This window comes from Solanum lycopersicum, chromosome 3, assembly GCF_036512215.1.
Source record: "Solanum lycopersicum chromosome 3, SLM_r2.1".
NCBI classification, from domain to species: Eukaryota; Viridiplantae; Streptophyta; class Magnoliopsida; order Solanales; family Solanaceae; genus Solanum; species Solanum lycopersicum.
In genome coordinates, this window is record NC_090802.1 from 10609400 (window position 1) to 10630275 (window position 20876).

A 20876-nucleotide genomic window follows, 5' to 3' on the forward strand; every position below is an offset into this window, starting at 1 on the left:
GTAGATGTTCTTGTGATGATGACTTCCAGGTTTTGGGAATAATAGATGTTGAATAATAATAGTTATTGGTCTTATTAATGAGTTCAAGTCTTCCGCATTACTTTATGTTGATATTACCTTGAAATGTTAAGGTTTAGATTGGTTGGTTCACTCACATAGGAGGGTAAGTGTGGGTGTCAGTCGCGGCCCGGATTTGGGTCGTGACAGTTGAATACAAAAGTGAGATGAAAATACAAAGTTATAAATACAAAGTGAGATTGAATATAAAGTTGTGAATACTTGTAAGGTAAAATAGGCTCATAAAATACAAAGCTTGTTGCTATACAATTAGGTGACATACAAAATAGAAGAGAAATACAAAGTTGTTCACATATAAACTGAGATTGAAATATAAAATGAATATCCAATAAAATATAAAATTGTTAGCATACAGTTAGGAAGAATACAAATTAAGAAGTAAATACAAACATGTCGGTATACTAATTGAGATTGAAATACAATGTAAAAATAAAAAAGGTAAAACTTTTTTATATATAGATAGAATGAACACACAAATAAATTGTTCATTCATGAATTGTTGATTCAAAAATTTTAGACATACATATGTTTTTTCGGTATCTAAAATTCTAAAAGCAAATACAATATATTAAAAATGAAACAAAATAAACATATTAATGGATTTGTAGATTCTAATAAATCTAAAATATTAAACGAAATAAAAAAATAAAAAAAAATTATTTAATCGACTAAAAATCTGAGATGTATAAATATTAGAAAAAAATGTAAACAAACTTGCATAAATATAAAAAAATTAGCGAAAAATATGTTATATGTACAATGCGAAATATGAACCATAAACGGTCATATTGAAATCCGTAAATCAAAATAAATCTAAACAAAATAATGAAATTAGCTTGACAATCGAGAAATCAACTTTAATAAATAAAGAGATTTCTTTTAACGATAAAGAAAATTTCTTGAATTAAAATATATATTTTGATGAACAATTCGTGAACACCTTCAAGAAAGAGAATATGAAAACGTGAAAAAAGAGTTAGAAAATAAAAGGTTGGAGTAGAAACGTAGGTGAAGAATAAGGGTTATTGGGTATTAGATTAATCATTTGACTAAATATGTTAGGTATTATGACTTAATTGCTAATTTTTTCTTGATGGATTAGACACATCATTGCTTCCCTTCTTTTTTTTAAAAAAAAGATTACATTATCCATGAAAGAAGAATAAAAGGCTAATTTATGTTAATAACAATAGGATTTTGTTTTTCCTCGAAGAAGATCTTATTTGTTTTTATTAAGATTAAGATTTCTAAATGTGAATAAACATCTGAATGTTAAGATATGCAATTAGATCCAAGGCCTTATTTGATTGCACTTAATGGAGGTATGAATTTTAATCATTCAGATTTAGTCCATTAAGTATGTTTGGTTTTTAGGTCTAAATTTGAATAATTCACATTCAACCCATTAAGTTCATTTATTTATTTTTTAAAAGGTCTCTTAATGGGTCTGAACAGGTCTGAATGAATCAGATCTGTAGGATACTCTTAACAACATTTAGAATTATTTGATAAGTTATCAAGCAATAAATCATCGTTTCTCTGCTTTGGGCCTGCCTTTTTATCTCATAACTAAAAAATTTCTTTCTCTTTTCTCAATCAAACACCATATTTTCCCTCTTGAACTGGTAGGTTTTCGTAAATCCTTTTAAGTGTTTTTTTATATTTTAATAATTTTCTTATATTGACGTGTGTCAAGAACACTGGTCGCAATTTATTTTTGGTGTATTGTTGTTTATCAAGATTTTTGAATGAAAAAATAGTACTCCTAGTCATTATTATTAAAACTTTAGAAAGTTTCTTTCAATCAAAGTGGTATATTTTGTTGAAATGAAAATTTTATTGATATAATATTCAATTTCACTTGCACATTCAGATATTAAAAACAAACATCATTAATTATTGTATAAATTATAGGAATCACATAGCATAGGATACAAATTACATTTTATCCCTAGTAGTTTTCATTTTACAGAAATTTCTTGAAATAAAAGGGATCCAAATACATAAGTGGTAACTGGATACATAATTTCTGATACATTCAAATCTGGTGCTATTGCGCTTAAAAAGGAAAAAATAACATAAATTTTGTTTTAATTAATTTTAATCCCAAAAATCACGCCTAACAGGTTGTAAACAATCCATCCAATACCTAACAGATTCACAAATTTAAAATTTTAAATTCGCAGCTTCTCCGTCGAGGAATCAGTAGTGCTGAAAAAGTTCTAAACTCAAATAACTCGAAAAATTATTATAAAAGATGAATATATCGATTGTGTTCAGGTTGGATGAGCAAGGTGATTTATGAAGGTTACAAATGGAATTGTCGTTGAACTATCTATTTCATTTATGAATATGAAGCGGTTAGATTATAGTAGTAGGATGTGCTAAGAGGATTCAAAACTTAGCGAAGATGGTGAAAGTTGCAACGTTCTATGCTATGTATGTAAGAGCTTTCGCTTTTTGGAAAATTATGGACCATGTTCGGATCGTTCTTCATCAATATGAGAAGTAAGAGAGAATGGAGAAGGAGGCAAAAATCAGAAGAATCTAGTAGCATTCAATTCAACAATTTGTTTTTGTTGTATTTTTGAATGTTTTTAGACTTCTGCTTCTATCTTTAATTTACATAAAAATAATGTAATGATGGTCATGAATGTCTTCAATGTACTTCAGTTTAGATATGTGTCTCAATACTCTATTTAAAAATCTGAAGCGACAATTTTAGCGGAGTTGAATATCAATGGAATTAGGAAAAGACATTGAAATTCGATTCATTGTGAAAGAAAACTCATGTCCCTTGATAATTAAGAATGATATGGGTGCGAAACTGTATTTGAAAGTGAAAAAACTGAGTCTGTTTATCATGTATGCACTATATCTTGATACAATAGATAAGCTTGGTGGAGAGATACATAACATTGATGGTACATCCGGAGAAATCATGTGCGTCAAAGGTACGGAAAGGGATACATAATTAAGCTCTTTCTCTATTTGAATCGAGAATCTGTGATTCATATTATATTTCGGATTAGATGTTACACATAACATAATTGATTTAAAGAGTACAAATGTTAAGACAAGTCAGTTGTATAAGGATAAAACATCAATCGTAAACATAATGGCGAAATATAAAATAAAGCATAGTTTCAATTTCAAAGTGAAAAGAACAGATAGAAAAAGGTATGGAATTGTTTGATTTACACTTATATTATTTTTCACTTTTATATTTTCATTAAATAAAGTGTATTTTTTGCTTTAGCTATTTTGATACATTGTTTATTATGATTGTTGTTGTTCAAATTAATAATTCGTTAAGATTTGTATGCCAATGTTATATAACTTAAAAAAAATATTTGGGTGTTGTTTTATATTAAATATAAAGAAGTTTGAAATGTATTAATTTTTAATTAAAATTTCTTATGTAATTGTATCATAATTGATTGACTATGATGCATAATTTAAATCATTAAGTAGGGCTGGGCATAAACAGCGAAAAACTAAAATACCGTACCAAACTGAATTTTTTTGGTATTTCGGTTTTCGATTCGGTATTCGGTATACGTTTTTGTATTTTTCGGTATTTTGGTTCGGTTTTCGGTATGTGATTTTGTGTAATTCGGTATTTCGGTTTACCGAAATATATTATATTATTATATATATTTATATTATATTAATTATTAATATTAAATAATAAATATTATAATTTAAAATAAAAAATTAAAAAGAAAAAGACTTTTTGATATAACTATTTTTAGCCCATTAAGCTGAAAATCAAACAGAAAAATTTATAAATTTTTAAAAGCCCAACTAAGCAGGACCATTAAAAAAATCGAAATAACAAAATCGAACTGAAATAATAAAAACCGAACCGAAATAATAAAAACCGAATCAAATTAAAATATTTCAATTCGGTATTCTATACACAATTTACAAAAACCAAAAATTGAAAAAAAAATGAAACCGAACCGAAATAACGAATGCCAACACCTATCATTAAGTTTCTCAAGAGTTGAATGACTTACATAGTTATATACATTATAACAAATGTATCACATCCTGAATATAATTCATGTATCATATATATTACAGCTTTGTATCATATATATTTTAGGGCAACTTTCACATATAGCAAACAAAAAATTAATATTTGTATAATATAGCAAACTTTGCATAATTGCGCTCCATAGCAAACATAAAAATGATATAATTCGCTATACATATACAAGTGTATAATTCGCTAGCCTAAATTGTATAATTCGCTGGCCTATTTCGCTCCAATTGTATAATTTGCTTTGCATATAGTTGAATCGAATTAAAATGTATGTGTATTGCATAATTATAAGTTTATAGCAAAAAGATATATGTTTTTTTCGCTTTATAAAAAAACAGAAACACAATATATACACTTCTGTTGTATAAAGTTAGAGAAAATTGTATTTCTGTCACGACCTAAATCGGGCCGCGACTGGCACCCACACTTACCCTCCTGTGTGAGCGAACCAACCAAATCTAAACCTTAACATTTCAATGTACTATCAACATAAAGTAATGCGGAAGACTTAAACTCATTAATAAAAACCAATTCAATAACTATTATTTTCCAAAATCTGGAAGTCATCATAACAAGAACATCTACTTCAAATTACTAAATCTAAGAGTTTCTAAGAAGCTAAAAATACATAAAAGCTAGTCCATGCCAGAACTTCAAGGCATCAAGACATGAAGAGGAAGATCCAGTCCAAGCTAGAAGCATTAGCTCACCCTGATATCCGGAGTAATGAAGACTGGCTAGAGTTACTGTTGAGTCGAAGATGACGGCACGTTTGCTGCACTCCACAATTAAACAAGAAGAAAACATAAAAGTAGGGGTCAGTACAAAACACGGGTACTGAGTAGATATCATCGGCCAACTCAAAATAGAAATCAATATATACCAAGTAATATCATAAAATCAACTATGATACTCAACCTGTAGCATTTACAATTACCATAACCCTTGGTCATAACACCAAGCTCATCAATGAGGACTCACGCCTCCTCATCATACTCATTTGGGAATTAGGTTCATTAGATTAAGTATATTAACATCTTTCAAGATTCATTATCTTTATTTCTCTCGTGTCGGTACGTGACACTCCGCTCCTCATATACTATCCTGGTGTCGGAACGTGACACTCCGATCCTCATATACTATCCTGGTACCGGAACGTGGCACCCGATCCATATTCTATCCTAGTGTCGGAACGTGACACTCCGATCCTCATATACTATCCTGATACCGGAACGTGGCACCCGATCCATATTCTATCCTGGTGTCGGAACGTGACACTCCGATCCTCATTCTATCCTGGTACCGGAACGTGGCACCCGATCCATATTCTATCCTAGTGTCGGAACGTGACACTCCGATCCTCATATAATATCCTTGTACCGAAACGTGGCACCCGATCCATATTCTATCCTGGTGTTGGAACGTGACACTCCGATCCTCACATACTATCCTGGTACCGGAACGTGGCACCCGATCCATATTCTATCCTGGTGTCGGAATGTGACACTCCGATCCTCATTCTATTCTGGTACCGGAACGTGGCACCCGATCCATATTCTATCCTGGTGTCGGAACGTGACACTCCGATCCTCATATACTATCCTGGTACCGAAACGTGGCCCCCGATCCCCTAATCTCCTTCTATCAATTCATCAAGCCTTCTTTCTTACCAAGGCATCATCAATCTCATTATTTTAGTTCATCACGCCTTCTTTTATACCAAGGCCTCATCATTAACAAAGAGATTAGGGTTTTTCAAGATTTGGGATTCAATAACTACATCATGCTGAATATAATCACTATTATATAATTACATTCATGCAAGCATACAATTAAGCACATAGCAGGGTTTACAATATTATCAATACATATCATTCGCTATTAAGAGTTTACTACGAATAGCATAAACCATAACCTACCTCCACCGAAGACTAGTGATCAAGCAAGAATTTCCCAAAGCCTTGTATTTTTCCTCTTCGTTCGTCTCTCTCTATCGATTCTCCTTCTCTCTCTTTCTATTCTTTTCTTTTTCTTATTCAAACCCTCTTTATTTTACCCTAATTAGCGTATAATTAAGAATAAAAGATGGCAATAATAACCCACTAATTTACTCAAGGTTACCTCTTTTAACCCCCAAGTAATTAGACTTATTAACATAAACCCACTAACTTCATAATTAAAGTAGGAATAGTCCAAAACGTCCCTTAAAACGTGTAAAGAAATTCGACCCAGACTGGGATTACGCAACCTGTGACGGACCGCCGTTCCTGCGACAGTCCGTCCTACAGGTCGTCGCAAGGTTCAGAGACTCAATTTCCACCAAAGAGCCTGTGACGGTCCGTCACGCCCGTGATGGTCCGTCCTGCCATTCCGTTACGAAGTTCAGAGAGTCGATTTTCAGTATCCAATTTCAGAATTTCTAAGTGTTTTGAAACGAGACCCCTCGACGGTCCGTCGTGGGTTCCGTCGTCTCAGCCTGATTTTCCAGAAATAAAATCTGCTGCTCAAAACGACTAAACAGGTCGTTACAATTTCACTGCAATTGTTTAATTCGCAATTGTATAATTCGTTGGCCTTTTTCTCTTCAATATTTGAAGTAAAATGTTTGTAAGTTGTATAATTAAGTGTATAACACGAAGATATACATTTTTGCATGTGTATATACAATTTTCTCTTGCTTTATACAAAACAGAAACAGAATTATACACTTCTGTGTATAAAGCAAGAGAGGCGAGCGAGAATGGAGAGTGGCGAGCGAGATTCCTGGGAGAGAGACGCTGGCAAATTTTAGATAATGTTTGCTATGGAGCACAATTAAATCAAACCCTAGCTATCTATTTAATTTAGGTTATTAGTTTGCTATTTATACAATTTTTCCTATATTTTATTCGATGTTATCATATACGTAAATATAAGTCATGTATCATATAATTATAATTTTGTATCATATATATTATATCATATCAAACTTAAAGTAAAATGATTATGTGTGTTAAACTTAACTTTGTAATAAAAATGTATAAACTTTTAGCGGATCATAATGTATCAAAAGCAATATATTAAAAACACAAGATTTAAGAAATTACAAAATACTGTAATACGATTAAGTTTTTAAAGAAACATCTAAAACTTAAGTGTCATTGTCTTGAAAACAAAAAAAAACACAAAATGTTGTTTGTGCAAATGTTCTTAGTTACTAATATATTTGAACAAATCTTCTTCAGATGGTGGTATGCCTTGACCCGTAGATTTTGGTGGACCATCATTCTCGCTAATGTATCTATCATTGGCCTTGTTGTTGTCATATCTCCACAACAACGATGTGTATCTATTGCATAGATAATCTGAATGAAAACAATTTGGTCACTTAGAAACTTCGCAAATTTAGCTACATATGTACCACAATTCCTACAAAAGATGAAGAATATAAAGTATATAAATAACTTTACACATATGATTCCAAATAAGAATATATAATACTTATAGGCTATCACTTGTTTGTTGCATATTGTCTTAGATAAATTCAACCTTAAAAGGATGTTGTGGCTCTAAAAGTTTGTCAATTTCTTTGTCATTATATTCACCAAGTTCTGACCAGTTGGTTTGCTCTATTTCTCAAAACAATAATTGTCAAGGAGGTATGTAGGTAGCATTACCAACATCCTTTAAATCGTTTCAGAATGTACTTTTTTTTTAGCCTAATGCAGAGTCATTCAACTATTGATATAAATACTAAAAAATCAGTAACATAATTAATTTTCATATCAATGTATCTCACTTTTTTTATACAGATGTAACAAAATGTATCTGGTGCACATTAAAGTTACAAATTATAAGATACATTGCATATAATAGTTCAAAATGAATTTTATTTTCGATACATTTCAAACACAAATCCAAAACTAAATTAAAATTAAGATTTTAATGTATCAAGTAATATTCAACAAACTATGAGAACATTGTAAGGAAAAATAATGTATCTTCATTGCTTAATGTTGTTTTACTTTAAAAAATACTATTATTTCTTTAAAAATGGTGTGAATTGACTAAGTTTTGGAAAATCAATTAATCTTATTATTTAAGACAAATTGACCTTCCAAATTACGGAGTCGCCACTTGATTTTTGATAAAACCAAGAAAAAAAACTTTCAAATTTTCAAAAGATTCAAAACAGATAAAATCAATTGAAAAAAAGTACGAAGTTCAATGTACAACCCGAGAAGGTGTTAGGCCTCGGGATGCCCGCTAACTTGCGGTTGACCGGCGATTTGACTAAATGACTTTTTAAAATTTTTAACTAAGTGAAGGAAAAACTTGTTTTTAACATATTTTATTCCATTTTTTATTTATTTCTAAAGGGAAGTAATTGGAGGGAATTTCTAACGGGAATAACCTAAACTTTGACAAAAGTCAGTAAAAAATCAACTATGCGAGTAAACATAATAGTAAAATTTAAAATAATGAAAAATGGTTGCCCTTTAGGAGATCATTAAAATTTTACCAAAATATTAATTAATTCAAACAAATAAAAAAATAAAGAGAGAATAATATTTGAACTTGGGCTTGATTGCCCAAATTCATTCAAATGGGCTTTGGCCCACCTGTCCTATGTCAAACTATTTAAATTTGGGTCCTTTTCAACAATTCAAATCCTGCAAAACAAATTGGCCTTTGGGCCTATCAAAAATCTTTGCTGAAAAGGGCTCTGGCCCATTTCCTGTAAAAAAATCAGAAGTATACACAAGATGTATACTACTGTATATGGTGTATATCCAATCTATTTTTGGACTTTTGAGCCCTACATTTGTTTGAATACACATTTTCAGCTATTTACCTATGTTTCTAACACTATTTCTGCGTATTTGTTCCTGTATTGTTTTTTTAACTTGTTTAACCATGGTAGATCGCTGCCCAAAAATGTATACCACTGTATACGGGATGTACCCTATGTACGTATTCATTGTCTAGTCCTGTATTTTATTTAAAATCGGCGTCCCTGTACGTTAATATGCAGTTAATATTTTTTACACACAATTAAGATATAGCGTCCTTGTATATCAATATATACAGGCTGTATATCAGCTAGTTTTTCATCTTTTGAAAGTTGAAAGTCCCTTTTAAGCAGCGTATTTTCAATGCCATCAACTCAGATTTTGTATGTGGCCTCTTGTACGTCTTTTGTCCTGTATATTAGTGTATACAATATGTATACAAAAGGTATACAGCTGCTCAAAATCTGCAGATTTGATTTTTTTGAGCACCGAAGCTATTGGTTTCGCAACCTATACGCCAGTTTTGAGGGGGGTCTATGACTCGAAGAAATATGTTTTGAGCCTTTACGGCTCAACAAGAAGGTGCAAGGAATCGGAGTGAGGTCCATGAAGACTCGAGATTAATTTTATATGCAATAAAACGAAAATGGATTAGCACATGAAGTGATAAAATAACCAAACGAATCTTGAGCAAAATAGAGAAAAAAATGTACACCCATTTGAGGATTTTAATTAAGTTGTAACATGATGATTCCAAAAGAAAACTCATGTGAACTAAGCAATAAGCTTGCAAAATCTGATAAAAGCAAAACAACAAGCAGCAACATATAATGCACTTATAAGCCCCTCATGTCATTCTAAAAAAACCAAAGCGTGATAGACATTCCCCTTTAAAACGAGAAATCCAAATGGAGGTATTTACAAAGTGAAACGATGAACAAAGAGAGGCGTCAAAACTCCATAGAGACACAAACAAACAACGGCACGTGATTAACAAACAAACAAACACCAATTTCTGATTTGTGGTCAACTATGAGCTAAAATATTCTAAACAAGGGTGATTATTACCTTTCAAGAGGCAGAGAACTGAGAACAAACGAGTCGACAGAGAAGTTTCCACCAAGGAATGAGATTTACTGGAGAGCAGCAAGAAAGTCGAACCCAATTCGAAACCAAACGGAGCGCCGTCTAATTACTTGTCGAGTTTTGGAGTCTGCTGTTAGCTTCACAGTTTCTGCTCCCTTTGTATTAATGTATCTAATTTCGGAATATGGATTCTACCCTTTCTAATATTTTCCAAAAAAAAATAAAAATCCCCCCTAACAATGAAGAAGATAAGGATATTTATAAGCCGACCTAGGGCCAAAAGAGGGGGAAACTGATTAAATTTTTGAATCTCAAATTCGAATATTCTTCAAGGGGTAAGGTTGCCAGCCAATTCCCAACGGATAGTGGGTGGAGGCCGTTCGATCTGAGGAAAGGACGAGAGGTTAGAGGAGATTTCGACACCTAGGTGTACTATTCGTACGAGAAAAAGGGGAGAAGGGAAGGTCGTGCTGTACGGGCGAGGAAAAAAACAAGAACAGAGGGGAAGGCTGTTTTCAGCGCGTCATCTGTTCATTTGGGGAAGATGAAGAAGGGGCCGGGTCGGGTTAAAATGATTTGGGCTGGAAAAGGAAATGGGGATTGGGCTGGGAATTAAAGGGAAAAGGAAGAGTGGGTTGAACGGGAAAATGGGCTGGGAATAATTGAAGATAGGTGGGCTGGGAATTGAATTAAGTCAATTAGAAAAAGAAGGAGGCCCAAATTTGGCTTTTAAAGAGTGGCAGGAGGGAATGGATTGAATGTCGGAAGAAAAAAATAAAAATAAATGGGCTGGAACGGGTTTTTTCAGGAGAATTGGGATGGGCTGCTGGATTTAAAAGTGGGCCTGGATTTGAAAAAGGAAGTTTTGTAAATGGCCCAAAATTGAATTGGAAATTTAAGATGGGTTTATTTAATAAATAACCAAATTGAGTTAGGAGAATAAATTTGGCTAAACCTTAAATAAAACAAATTTGTATTAATTAATCAACGAGCTTCTTTATTTTAGTAATATAATTATTCTAATTGTAAAATAGTGATTCAAAATATAACCATAATTTAAACTAAATTAGTTAAATAGAATACTTACTAAAGTTTAAAATATTTTGAGAAATAATCGTAAAATATACCAACTATATACATAATCATATAAAATATATAGGCTATCTAAAATTATTAGAAAAGTGTCAAAAGTATTCAAAATAACATAAAGTTCATACACTATTATTATTTTTTCGCAAAATTTATAAAACTAATTATTTTAAATTTTTTAGAAATTTAAGAAGCTCGAGAACTAATTTAACCGAGGAGGGTCGAAATTGGGTGTCAACAATTGTCCCTCATTTTACTTGAATTGATGCAAGCAATTCGAGGAAAATGAAATTGACCAAACCAATTTTGACCAACCCTATTCATCTTTAAGGGAAGGATTTAGCAAAGGGTTTAGGAATTATGGCCGAACCCTTATGACGGGTTTCCTAGATATCTCAGGGTATATGAGAATTTAGGCCACTTGTAATTCGATGAGCTTGATTTAGCACACGATTTCGAAAGAATTCAAAAGCCACTTGATATCGAATTATGAAGGTATCGAAATGCTCGAGAACAAAATTGGAAAGCGAATGTTGGAATACAACTGAGTTTTAAACATTGAATCTGCCTACATATCCTTAAACTTTCAGGAATCAGGCTGTGTGTAGTTCAACTCGATTGGTTGAAAAGGAAATCTATTATGCTATATAACCTTCGGTTTTGCACAAGTGACAAATTAAACGAGTATGAAAAGGAGGCTTGTAACCTCTTAGCCATGAATGTGGCGCGCTTCACACCCATAATAAAGAGCTTACACGGATATAGTTTCCAAAGCTATTGGCGCATTCTCACTCAGATTGAAAACTTGCTTCCGACATATATCAAAATTTCCAGATGTGAAATTGGAACTGAAAGACCTAAAGAAATACCCACATGTATTAAGATAGGGGTGTGGTTCGATCGTAGTGGAAGTCGCTCCCTTGCTCGTGTCCTAAGAGTTTGACATTCCTCTTCGGACTGTGTCTCAGTTTCCTGCTAAGAAAAAGTTGCACGTTGTGCTGCATCCCTTTTGATGTAGTCCGCACCTTTGGTTTTTGAGAGAATTCATCCTTTTAGATGCTCTCGACAAAGACTGAGATAAAAATTCTTCAGTTTAAAAATGCAATTAGGATGGGAGACAATGTCTTTTTACCATGTCGACACTTTATTGTTCTCCTCAATATTCGACGTCGACTCGATCGGTCTGACGTACAACAATTAAATCCTATGCCTGGTGTTTGCAATGTAAATTTCAATGTACTCTTTACTTGATGTCGAAACAAATAAATAAATGTTGATGCGATGTTGATGTTTCTTTTGACGTCGTTTTTGATACTTTTCTTGATGCAGCTGAGGTCAATGGATAAATATTCCTCTTAGGATACACGATTTCCTTTTCTTTATCCGTGTATGCTTTCTTGTGGGGCATGAATATCTTCCCGCGATACGTAAATTTCTGCGAGGTATGAAATCTTCTCGCAATGCATACTTTCAGCGAGGCATGAAAGCTTCTCGCGATGCACAAATTTCAACAAGGCATGAATTCTTCTCGTGATGCATAAATTTTAGCGAGGTATGAACTTTTCTCGCGATGTCTACCGATGTATAAATCCTGGCGAGGCATGAAATCTTCTCGTCGTGCATAATTATTGACTCACGATGCATGATTTCTGCGATGCATGATTTCTGCGATGCATGATTTTCAACGAGGCATGGATTCTTCTCGTGATGCATAAATTCCAGCGAGGTATGAAGTCTTCTCGCGATGTATAAATTTGACGAGGCATGAAATCTTCTCGTGATGCATAAATTCCAGCGAGGTATGAAGTCTTCTCGCGATGTATAAATTTGACGAGGCATGAAATCTTCTCGTGATGCATAAATTCCAACAAGGTATGAAGTCTTCTCGCGATGTATAAATTTGACGAGGCATAAAATCTTCTCGTGATGCATAATTATTTACTCGCGATGCATGATTTTTCGCGATGCATGATTTACAGCGATGCATGATTTTCCGCGATGCATGAATATTCATATCGTCTCTGTTGATGATAACGGCAAGACGACCTCCAGATAATATATCGCCTTGATCGATAATAAAACAACTATCCCCCCTTAGGGTAATGCATTGTCTTGATTGACAATAACTATCTTGTTTGGTAATGTAATGCAAATAGCATCCTTTACGGAAATCGTAAACTCTTCTTGGAGATTCCTGTTTTATTCACCTTTGAATCTTGATAAACGCTCTTTGTAAATTTCATATTGTTGGAACTGGATTGAAATAAACAATTCTTATTCTCAAGTCTTAGACATAAGTGATATAAATGCATCTTGCTTCTAGGAAAACCCTTGATTTTGGGATAGTTTTCTCCTCTTTGGAGTTCTCTGTAATGAGCTAGGTAGCTCAATAATTATCCAACTGTAACGAGGTGAATGGATCGGTGATTATTTCATCCATAACGAGATGGATCACTCGATAATATTCCATTTGTAACGAGGTGGATGGCTTGATAATAGCTCAACTGTAACGAGGTAGATAGCTCAATAATATTCCAACTGTAATGAGGTGGATAGCTCAATAATATTCCAACTGTAACGAGGTGGATGCTCGATAATATTCCAACTGTAACGAGGTGGATGCTCGATAATATTCCAACTGTAATGAGGTGGATGGTCGATAATGTTCCAACTGTAACGAGGTGGATTCTCGATAATATTCCAACTGTAACGAGGTGGATGGCTCGATAATATTCCAACTGTAACAATGTGGATGACTCGATAATATTCCAATTGTAACGAGGTGGATGGCTCGATAATAGTCCAAGTCTAACGAGGTGGATGGCTCAATAATATTTCAACTGTAACGAGGTGGATGGCTCGATAATATTCCAGCTGTAGCGAGGTGGATGCTCGATAATGTTCCAACTGTAACGAGGTGAATGACTCGATAATAATCCAACTGTAACGAGGTGGATGAGTCAATAATAGCCCAACTGTAACGAGGTGGATAGCTCGATAATATTCCAACTGTAACGAGGTTGATGCTCGATAATATTCCAACTGTAACGAGGTGGATGACTCGATAATATTCCAACTGTAACGAGGTGGATGACTTGATAATGTTCCAGCTGTAACGAGGTGGACGCTCAATTTCATATGTAATTTTGACTTTATCAATACTATTACCTGCAAAGCTCGACACCAAACATTAGTATCGATGATGAATTAAAGAATAAAAGTAAATTTGAGGAACTAGATTGAGTCATTTGGCTTATCCAGATTAGGCTACGATGAGTCCGACTGTAACTTCGAGCATGACTCATAACTAGCGATCCTCCCGCACTTTGCTTCTTGCAACTTTGAAAGAATCTATTAGTGTTCGGCTTTAATATTCCTGCAAGATAAAAGGAAAGTTGTTTATAAATCACTTGAGGCAATATAAAGGAATAGATATAAAATGAGGTGGAAGATTTTTTAGGTTTTGTTGATGAGTCCTTGATGGGTGAAAGTGACGCCTTTTGTCATTCTTGAAAGCTGTATATAGCCATTTTTGTGACTTCAATGTTCCTGCATCCAAAGAAAAACTCTTAGTTTGAAGGACTGATTTGTGTTGGTCTTGTCTCCATGCTCCTTCTTGCAGTTGGCTTTCACGCTCGCCCGTCCTTTATATGACATATTTGATGGAATTTTTGAGGACCCTCCTCAAAAATTTGTCATGGTCTACAATATATAAGAACTCTCGTAACTTGCTCTGTTAATTCTGAGGTTGCTCATTCTTGAATTTTGAGGCCCTCCTCAAAATTTTTGTCCTAGTTTACCTCAATAAGTAGCAAATGACATTTGTGAAATTTTTGAGATCATCTTAAAAATTCTTTCCCAGTTGCAAACTAGATTATTGTAATTTTTGAGATCCACCCAAGGCTAATCTCCGTAGAATTTTGTTCTTCTGTTTTGACTTGTTAAAGAAGTCCAACTTCAAATGAATTTTTGAGATCTTCTCAAAAATTCTGACCTAGTTTCCACTATGAAGAGAAATGGAAATCTTACTGGGTATATGACCGAGCCGTTGTGGCGCCTACGTATCCCATTTGAGCAGGAATCAGGTCAAACGTAGTTCCCCTCTCAAGGATTAACCAAAATAGGAATTTTTGATAAAGAAACGACCGACATAGGCCGCCTACGTATCTCATTCTTGAGAAATCAAGTTGAACGTAGTTCAAACAAGAATGTGCGATAAAATGGGGAAAAGGGGTTAAATACATTTTCAAAAGAAAGGTAACAAAAACTTCATATGTAAAATTTTGGCCAATGCTTCTTCTCGACCTTTGATGATGAATATCTTCAAATGACTCAGTTCAGAAATGTCTTGTACTCACTCTTGAGCATCCAATATGTCATCCATTCAGGTGGTTTCCTCAATATTGATCAAGTTGTTGTTGATCAATTCTCTGTGTGATGTCTAACAACTCCTGAATGATAAGCACATCTGTGGTCAGCTTGTGTTTCAGAGTTGAACAATTCTCTGTGTCATGTCTAACAACTCCTGAATGATAAGCACATCTGTGGTCAGCTTTGTAAAACTTTCTAAAAGGATTGGCTGGTCTTCCTTCTATAGGATAGAGCATACCCATTGCTTTCAACCTTTCATAAAGTTGAGTTTGAGATTTCCTTAATGGTGTAAATACTTTAGGAGTCTTCCTAAATTTTGGGCGAGGAAATTTTTTCTGATTGACATAATGGTTTTGATATTTCCTTTGAGAAGCTGGCCTCATACAGGTAGCCGTGACCATACTTATCTCCTCCACTTTTCCTTTTGATTTATCCATATCACTAATTCTAGTAGATTTTCCATTAGATTGCAATGCAGTAAGTTTGGTGAGCTTTCTAGTCTTGAAACCATCTTCCAAAACGTCTCCCACTTTGACAATCTCGATGAATTTTTGTCCCATCATACACAACATTCTTTCATAGTACTCGGGCTCTTCAGTTCAAATGAACATTTCAGTGATCTCACGTTCGTACATTGGAGGTTGAACTCTTGCAGCCTCTTTTCTCCAACGAAGAGTGTACTCTCGATAATTTTCTATAGACTTCTATTTGATTTTCTCCAAGTAGTAGCGATCTGGGGCATCTATTATGTTATGTCCAAATCTTTCCATGAAATCCTTTGCGATTGCATTCCAACTTTTCCATTGTTTCAGCTCCTGTGATGTAAGCCACTCCAGACCTTCTCCACTTAGACTTCGACCGAAGAGACGTATCAATAATGCTTCGTTTTTGCCAACTCCCACGAGTTGATCACAATAAACTTTCAGATGTGCCAGAGGATTTCCTATTCCATTAAAAGTGACAAACTTTGTCACTTTGATCCCTTTCGGGAGGTCAAGATTCGGAGGGATGCATAAATCCTTATAGCTCAATCCATCGACTTTGGAAATATAATGTAACTCCTTCATGGATTTTCTGATCTCTTCTTTCATATTCAGCTTGACTACCTTTTCTTTTGACCTCCACTCTCTCTCATGTTCCTTATAGTGATCAAGCTTGAATAAGTCGGCATAAGGTTCATTTGAAGTTGGGATTTGGAAAGTAGTCTTTTGAGGTATGTGTGGAACAATGGAGGGATTCTGGGTATTTTGATTGGCTTGATAATTTTGGGGGAAATTTTGAGGATCGGTATTTTGGTTTTGAAGATGAGGGAGGGTTTGAGCATTGGTCGTATTTTGGTTTTGAGGGAGATGGAGGATTTGAAAGTTGATATTTTGAGGATGATGTGGTGCTTGACACGATGTAGTGGCATTACAGGGATTGGGGGTAGTTAAGTCAATGGTTGGAGGATTTTGAGTGGGGTTAAAGAGGAGGTTCTGAACCTATTCCTTGCTTGAAGGAGGAAAGTGGAGTGGAGGTCTTCCATCTCTTGGAGAGTTGAAGGATGAAATTGGATTAGACACATCTTGCATTCTTTGCATTTCGACCCTCATTTCGGCAATCTGTTGCATCAACTGCATAATCAATTCATTTTTATCAGCGGCGGCGGGTTTAGCCACGACAACATCATTCATGTCAATCTCATCATTGTTATCCCCCATTATTGTCTTTTCTCTTTACAAATTTTGATCGGGGAAGGAATCTTTAGGGCCTTAGACCTTGTGAAATACGAATAATCAACCAACTTATCAACACAGATCAGTTCTAAATACTTGATAAATGAAAAAACTCAAAAGACAAATGTGTTAGTGCCTGGAGGTGGTAAATATTACAAGATATCACATATAGGTGTAAACACATAAGAATTACTTTATTCGGAGATAAACTGGTTCACAAATATAGAGAAACCATCATAGAGAAATGACTAAATAGACAAGAATTTGTCTACTTGACTTTGGGATTAGTGAATTAAGAAAAAAATGTCGACTTGAGTCGCGAAAAAGTTGACGGTATCTTTCATTACTGTATTTTGATTTTTAATTGAGATGTAACTCTAATTTCCTTGTAAGAGTTGGAAAAGATTAAATTTCTCAAAATAGGGGCCGAATCTTGAAAGGCTACCTATGTATCTCACAATAGAGACTTCAGGTGCTACATAGTTGGACCCACGTAAAATTCTTTTGGTTTGAAATGATTAATCTTTTTCTGATATGAGAGTAGTACTAAAGAAAAATGAGGATCAATTTTTTTTATTTTTTTAGAAAACTAAAGAATCAAAGAGTATTTGGACGCACTTTTGATAGTGACTAGATATTTGTGCTTAGGGGTTCTAAAAGTATTTGAAGAAGAGTTAGCTAGAATATCTCCAGATAAAACAACATATTCACATAAGCAGTTATAACACATAAACAAATATTGCGCGTTCCACACAAATATGTGACCCTTTTGTGTCAAGGGTAGGCCTAGCGATTTGATGGATGTATACGTCATTTGAAATATTTCATTGCCCCAAAACTCAAATTTATACAAATTTCATGAATAAAACTTAATGGGAATACATAATAGGGAAAATGTAGACAAAATAATCAGTCTCACGCAGGGGTACGACCCTAAACTATGCCTCCACGAAAGATCTTTCTTCTTTTTTGACTTTTGTAATCTTCGGGGGCCAAAGTCTTTGGATGGACCAGTAGCTTTTAAAGCTCTTTCTTTAACTTATATAAACTATATTATAACCCTTACCCTATGAGACAATGATTTTCTCAAACAACGTATACATCCTTCAAATTTAAACACATAAGTATGAACGTCCATTTAGGCCGTGGGCCATTTTGGACTCAAGGTGGTCTTCTAATGGTCCCAACACGCCTTGGGTATTGGGTCAACATAGTTAGTATGTTCTATATTTGGGATTTGGTTTAGCTCTATCCTAGGTTTACTAGAATAGTTTTCAAATTGACGGTTACCCGAGTCGGACCAACATCAGAGTGAAGCTATCAAACAACGTCGAATGACCGCATTCCAACTATTTGTTTGATACTTCCAAATGAATTCTTGTGTACATTCTGAAGAAAGCTGTGGAACACCACGTAACTTTCGTTTTCCTAATGCATACTACTTGCCGTTTGGCGGGAATATGCCATGAAATGCAACAATTTATGAAAAATTAAACACATTCGACACAAATAATATTTTAACAATCAAAACAAATAATCAAACAGTCAAATCGTATGATTAGAACTTAATTAATACCCAGTGGAGTCTCCATTTCTGTTTTACTTTAAAAAATACTACTATTTCTTTAAAAATGGTGTGAATTGACTAAGTTTCGGAAAATCAATTAATCTTATTATTTAAGACAAATCGACCTTCCAAATTACGGAGTCGCTACTTGATTTTTGATAAAACCAAGAAAAAAAACTTTCAAAGTTTCAAAAGATTCAAAACAGATAAAATCAATTGAAAAAAGGTACGAAATTCAATGTACATCCCGAGAAGGTGTTAGGCCCTCGGGATGCCCGCTAACTTGCGGTTGACCGGCGATTTGACTAAATGAATTTTTAAAATTATTAACTAAGTGAAGGAAAATTTTGTTTTTTACATATTTTATTCCATTTTTTTATTTATTTCTAAAGGGAAATAATTGGAGGGAATTTCTAACGGGAATAACCTAAACTTTGACAAAAGTCATTAAAAACCCAACTGTGTGAGTAAACATAATAGTAAAATTTAAAATAATGAAAAATGGTTGCCCTTTAGGAGATCATTAAAATTTTACCAAAATATTAATTAATTCAAACAAATTAATTAATAAAGAGAGAATAATATTTGAACTTGGGCTTAATTGCGAAAATTCATTCAATTGGGTTTTGGCCCACCTGTCATATGTTAAACATTTAAATTTGGGCCCTTTTCAACAATTCAAATCCTGCAAAACAAATTGGTCTTTGGGCCTATCAAAAATCTTTGCTGAAAAGGGCCCTGACCCATTTCCTATAAGAAACCAGAAGTATACACAAGATGTATACTATTGTATACGGTGTATATCCAATCCATTTTTGGACTTTTGAGCCCTGCATTTGTTTGAATACACATTTTTAGCTGAACTAAGCAATAAGCTTGCAAAATCTGATAAAAGCAAAACAACAAGCAACAACATATAATGCACTTATGAGCCCCTCATGTCCAGGAAACAAACATGGCAATAATCATGGAAAACTAACTCTAAACAATGCCATACATTCTAAAAAAAACAAAGCATGATAGACATTCCCCTTTAAAACGAGAAATCCAAATGGAGGTATTTACAAAGTGAAACGATGAACAAAGAGAGGCGTCAAAACTCCATAGAGACACAAACAAACAACGACACTTGATTAACAAACAAACAAACACCAATTTCTGATTTGTGGTCAACTATGAGCTAAAAAATCCTAAACATGGGTGATTATTACCTTTGAAGAGGCAGAGAACTGAGAACAAACGAGTCGACAGAGAAGTTTCCACCACGGAACGAGATTTACTGGAGAGCAGCAAGAAAGTTGAACCCAATTCGAAACCAAACGGAGCGCCATCTACTTACTTGTCGAGTTTTAGAGTCTGCTTTTAACTTCACAGTTTCTGCTCCCTTTGTATTAATGTATATAATTTCGGAATATCGACTCTACCCTTTCAAATATTTTCCAAAAAAAAATAAAAATCCCCCCTAACAATGAAGAAGATGAGGATATTTATAAGCCGACTTAGGGCCAAAAGAGGGGGAAACTGATTAAATTTTTGAATTTCAAAGTATCTTCAAAGGGTAAGGTTGCCATCCAATTCCCAACGGATAGTGGGTGGAGGCCATTCGATCTGAGGGAAAGGACGAGAGGGTAGAAGAGATTTCGACACCTAGGTGTACTATTCGTACGAGAAAAAGGGGAGAGGAGAAGGTCGCGCTGTACGGGAGCTACGCGGGGAAAATGACAAGAACCGAGGGTAGGACTATTTTCAATGCGTCATCTGTTCGTTTGGGCTGGAAAAGGAAATGGGGATTGGGCTGGGAATTAAAGGGAAAAGGAAGAGTGGGCTGAAAGGGAAAATGGGTTGGGAATAATTGAAGATAGGTGGGCTGGGCAGGTTTAAACGGTTTGGGCTGGAAAAGAAAATGGGGATTGGGCTGGGAATTAAAGGGAAAAGGAAGAGTGGGCTGAAAGGGAAAATGGGCTAGGAATAATTGAAGATAGGTGGGCTGGAAATTGAATTGAGTCAATTAGAAAAAGAAGGAGGCCCAAATTTGGGCTTTTAAAGAGTGGGAGGAGGGAATGGATTGAATGTAGGGAGAAAAAAATAAAAATAAATGGGCTGGAACGAATTTTTCAGGAGAATCGGGATAGGCTGCTGGAATTAAA